Source organism: Geospiza fortis, unplaced genomic scaffold (assembly GCF_000277835.1).
Source record: "Geospiza fortis unplaced genomic scaffold, GeoFor_1.0 scaffold66, whole genome shotgun sequence".
Taxonomy (NCBI): Eukaryota; Metazoa; Chordata; class Aves; order Passeriformes; family Thraupidae; genus Geospiza; species Geospiza fortis.
In genome coordinates, this window is record NW_005054312.1 from 3,219,727 (window position 1) to 3,225,726 (window position 6,000).

Here is a 6,000-nt window from a genome sequence, read left to right on the forward strand (position 1 = left end):
TGTTTACAGGTGTACAGTGTTTTGAAACTTCTGCAGCATAGTAGTTCTAGCACTGATTGATTTTGTTTTAAAGCATCAGTCCAACAGAGAAGCATATACATGTCAGCCAAGGGCAAACAGTCCTGCTTCTATTTGCACCAGTTACTATAGTGATTGAGGAACCTACATAGAAATAGAAATCCCCATCTCCCAGAATAGCTCTATATAAAAAGGAACAAACGGTGTCAGGAAAAATGCCAGTACAACTGTAAATAGTTGCTTCCTTCAAGTATGTGAAAACTCTGGTTCTGTATTCTCATTCTTTGCTCTCATTTTTGCCTTTTCAGTTTCTCATCCTAAGTCCAGTGAGTACAAGTCTATCCATAGTGCTCTGGGTATCAAAGAACTCTCCTTCTTCTTTTTACACATCGCCCTGCTTGCATTCCTTGCTGTTTCCTCACACATCCTTGGCCTACACTCTCTTCAGCCAGTCAGGCTCAACTCTGCACCTCAATTTCCCATCAGATCATCTGCATCTGTTTACCTTTGTAGTTTTTCTATACATTCTTCTTGCCTCTGCGGCCATCATCACCTCCCAGCCTCTTTGCCCAGGCACTTCAGCCTTATGCTCTTCCCAGTCACCTGCTCGACCAGTCCTTGCCCCTTTCCAGCATCCTGTCTCTCATCCCTCTCTCCTGTCCTTGCCAAGTGCTCTGTCATCTTCTTTCATTCTCAGCCTTATTCCATGCTTGCTCCTCTTGCATTTAAATCAAGTTATTTTTGGTGGAGTGCTGAAGAGTGCTGTAGAGGGAAAAGAAAGGTTTCCAGTCTTAGTGCTGCTGTTCTGTGATAGCTCCCAGCAGCAGCTCTTCCCTACACTGCTTGTTAGAAATGGCTCAACCATTTAATCTGATATTAAAAATAAATAAATTGGTGTAGTCCAGATTTGTAGCCTAGAAAAATTTCATAAAATGTTAATGTTTTTCAGTACTGTAGGAAACAAAAATCATAAAAGCGAATACTATGCTTTGTAAATACACAGTCCAGTTATCCCCCCTTATACCAGTGAGGAAGAACAAGTCCCATTTTCAGGTAGAAATTTTTGAGGACTTTCCTATGATCAAAATGTACTGTACTTGGGGTTTTCTTTTCAGGCATCACATACAATGAGCTCACCTACAAAGAAGAAGAGAAGCTTGGATTTTTTGGCCATTTTTTCCCTGGGTACATGAAACTGTAAGTAGATAACAAAAGTGTATTTGAGAGTTATATTGATACTTAGTCTTTTTGTGATCATAATTTCCTGAAATATATCTGGATTTCTGGAACAATTGTTAGCATTATGACAGGTACCAAGGAAATGCAACCTTATTGAAGGTTAAAGTGTATCCATCCACACTTTGGGTTCATGTATTTGGGTCCCACAATTTATACTTCCAAGCAAAACAGTGGAAACTATGTATATTTCTTATGTTTGCTAAATACATTGTATAGAACACAAAATCACATTCAACTATTATCCATGGATAAGAAGAAAAAGGGAGCACACTTAACACTTATTTTTGTTTTACGTTTGCTTATCCACTGATGTTTTATATATTTTAAATGAGTCACTTTTTTAGATTATTTGTCTTTGTTACAGCTGTGCTAATACACAATTATTGACAGAAATGTGTTCATAACTATGACACTTATCTGTGCTTTCAGGGCTGGTTATTGTCAATGTTTCTGTCTGGCACAGAAAGCAGATGCTTGACTATTTTTTCCATATCTGGACCTAATAAGTGAGGCTGTTCTTATCTGTTTCTTTTAAACTTTCACCAGTTCATGCTGTTTAGGATGTGTTGCTTATGCAGACTGCTGTGGGGACCCTGGCCAATGACAAGTAAAGATTATCTCTGTGACAGCTTTTGTTTCCCTAAAATAGAGTTCTCTTCTTGGTAAGCACTTGAAAGGTATCAGTGGGGCAATTTTTAATCTCAGCAGACTGTTCTTATAAAATTCATTTGTAAGGAGACAGGAACAGCTTGTAGTTCTAAACCTACTCTGAGATGACATGTTAGTGACAAACTTCTCTCTTAAATACATACAAGAATTTTGTTTCAAAGGAATTCCGTGATCAGAGCAACATAAATGATTTTTCTGACTTCCAGAGAAGTCTTTTCTCCTGCTACTGTCCTTCAAATGGCCATTATATGATTCCATTAAGGAAAATTTCTACCAAATAATATTTTCTTATGTTTTGATTCATTCTACTCAATTGTAGATCTCTTTTGAAATAGCTAGAACAATAATCCTTTCTCATAGAGAATGAAACCTGCAGGTGAGATGTACTGAGGCTATCTTTAAATGTTTGACATGTCCTGCACTGAAAAATTTGTTAAAATAATGTATAGGAATCTCTTGATCTCTCACTGTAATTTTTCAATAAGTAGAGCTGAATTTTTATATATAATTTGATATAGTAAGCCTAGAAAAATCTGAAAGAGTTGGTAAAGGTAACTTCCATCTTACAGAGAGGAAGAGGAAGATAATCTCAAGACAGGTGAGGTACTTTTCATAAACATTTTGTTGGGACAATTTGAACTCAATCAATTTAATTTGCATTTTACCCCACTATATCACGTAAGTATTGTAGCTTAGGCAGCAAAGCTGCTTAAGAAGAATAGAACATTTTGGGTTGAAAGGGACCTTTGAAGGTCATCTAGATCACCTAGGTCATGGAAACATTGGTGACAACATACACTGATGGAAACATGGCTTCATATTACACAGGTTACCTTTCCTTGGACACACAAGTATTTACCTGCAGTGTGGGTGGTATAAAAATATATTAGAAGTTGGCACCCTTTCTGCAAGAATGGCTTTAGTACTAGAGTATATACTTGGATCTTGGGAATGAAATACTCCTGAGATTTTTATTAACCAGTGTGAAAACTAAGGCTCAGGAAAGAAACAACAGTCACTTTTATTCTGTAGGTGTCACCACAGATAAGCCTGCTAGTTTTAGAGCAGTAGTTATGGATCTATGATAGCAGAATACAGAACAGGCTGCAACCTGAGAAGCTCTGCCAAACAGTCACTGTCATGACTGCTGTGTGGACATAACTGTAATTTCCTTCTTTAGCTTCAACTGATCCACTTGTTATTTGTTAATAGGAAAAAAGAATTATCTCCATGGGGGACCATCCGTTAACTCCCACACAGCCTTTGACAGCTTCTGTATAAGCCTGCTGAAGAGGAAAAGGAGGGAACCCAGCAGCTTTACCTTAATCTGCTATGCTCACACCACAATTTGAAGAGATTTTCTTCACGCCTTGCAGCCCTGAGCAATAATCTCTCAGAGCAAGAGCTGACAAGTGGGTGGGGGAGCTCCTGGCACTGAAGGGGAGAGCTGGTGCTGCAGCATGAGAGAGCTCTTTGGCCCTTTTCTTTGTTATTTTAGAAGTAATGGTCAATCATTAACTCATTTTGCTATTATTATTTGCTCACAGAATAATGGTCAGGATTTGAGGACTAAGGCAATCTCAAGGAAACAAGGTACTCAGATAAGGTTTGTTTTCATTTGACAGTTCAATTCCAGCTGGTGGCTTTTATGAAGCTTCCCATTGCCAGTAGTAAGTAAATATTGTTAGAGTATTTACACAACAGTGCTGAAAACACAAATGAAACAAGAGAATTGATACTGTGGTGTGAAATATGTGTTGTCTCAGGCTAAAGTGTCCGCAGAGGGTTTGTTTGGCAGGTAATGCCACCCTGAGAGAACTGGGCTGGTAGGAGTACTGGAAGGGCTTTTTCTTTGTCATAATATTTTAGAGTTGATGTTTCTTACCTGAAGTGCAGCACTGGGCTTTAGTAATGCTCTGCAACACCCCTGTGCTTCACATGAGTCTTACATATGTTAATTCAAAGCATCCAAGTATCTTCATCAGGTGTGTAGTTCATAGTCTGAAGGAAAGGCATGTACACTGAACAGGCAGCCAGCAGCCTCAATTGATGGGATTTAAATGGAAATTGTGGAAGCATCAAAACTTACAGTCAGTTTCACGTCCAACTGGATAGAAATAATCAGCCTGAAGAGGTTATGTTTGTCTAAGTTACATGTATTTTTCACATGGAAGGGTCTTTTTACTGGAGCAATAACAGATTTTTCTTGTCTTGATGGAGAAAACTACTGGAAGAATTCAGTAGGACTGCTGTTTTTGTAAGTAACTGCTGTCAGCTCTGAAGGGCACTTAATGTGCCAAAAGAGACTGCTGCTAGGTAGGAATTTTTAAACTTTATGACCTATTTTAATTTTTTCTTTTACTGTTGAACAAACTTTACACACTTCTAACAGTACTAAACAACTACAAGATAAGAATATTTGCCATGACATTTAGAGATAAGGCTGATTTGACATCAGAGGAGATGTCACCCAGGAAATGATAGTGTAGACTCTTTTCATCAAGTAGTCTTTCAGGTGTGATGGGGGGGAAAATTGGGAGATACTTTGTTGTTCTTAACCAAGTAGGTTGGGAGAAGCTTCTCAGTGTATATGGTTTTAATCAGATTGGGATGAAGATTATTTACTTAATAATTTGTTTATTACCAGCATGGAATTAATGGGCAATTAGTGACTCTACTTTTAGGATCTATGTCAGCCACTGAACAGGTAAATGACTATAGTATATGTTGTCAAAACATCAATAAACACCTACCATTTTCTGAAGACCTTTCTTGAAATAATTACAGGAAGTTGAGACTTTGCAGGTGCAACTTCCCCCTTTTCCTCTTTTCAGGAAAGTGAGTGTTTGGAACTCAGAATTCTTCTTTTTATGACGACTTAAACCTAGCTAGAGTTAGTGCTTCTCTTTTGTAATGCTTTGGATTTGCATTTGACTCATTGTCATTGGAAGTTTTGGAAATCAAAACTAATTTTTGTTTTTCAAGTGCAGCATTCTTAGAAAGCCCTATGGAATTAGGCTCCAACTTTTGCAATTCAGTCGCTGCTTTGCAATATGCATTGTCACACAGATGCTGGGATGGTCCTCTTGGTCCACTGCCTACTGGTCACAGGTTCTTTAGAATATGGATCATCTCTGTCTTTTATTTGTGGTATGTTCCTTTAAAAAAAATAATAGCATTGCTCAGAAAATGTAAGCACAAAACAATGTAAACCTGGCTGCATATTTTCCTTTTAAAATGTTATTTATTTGTTGAATAACAACAATGTACAACAGACAAGTATTAACCTGGAATAAGTTTGCTTTGGTTTTACAGGGTATCCTTTTTTGTTCTGATATCATAATGAAATAATTAAAATACACGTCTCATGACCATCAGTGCTTTTATTATGAAGATGCATTTGCTTGGTTAATACAACTAACACACTGTGTGAGATATGCTTTGCCATCCCAAGTGGCATGTTGGAGGCAGAGGAGGAGTGTTACTTCATTTCCTTTGTGTAGCTTCCAAAAGGCAATGCTGCCTGGATTAATATCATCTTCCTACCATCTCCTGTGATCATTAGAACGTACTTCCCAGCCAGAAACTATCAACTACCACAGGAAAAAACCTACCTCAGATACTCTTCAAATTTGAAGGTGAGAAGCTAGAAATGCCATTGTGTCATTTGCTTAGACAAAATCATCTGCAAAAATGCTTACATATCACTCATAGCCTTTCACAAACCTTCAGGAAGAGTTATGACAGCAAGTTTATTACATTCATTCCAAGATTCTCTTTAAAGTTTTTTATTTACATGCAAATAGTCTCCCTTGCTAGAATTTTCACTGTTTCATCTGACATGCAAAATTATCCTTGTAGATTCGTGTGATGTCTCTGACTGGTAGAAAAAAAACATCTAATAACTGGAATTCTATGCTGGTGTCTTTTTAAAAGCTAGAAAACAAGTAGTGAGTAATTATCAAATGAATTATTTTCTATAAAAAGCAGAACAGTAGCTATAGCCAGTGGTTCCCCAATGGTGTGGTTTGGACAAAGTTCTGCTCGAGAGCACAGCAGTGGATATTTCAAGCG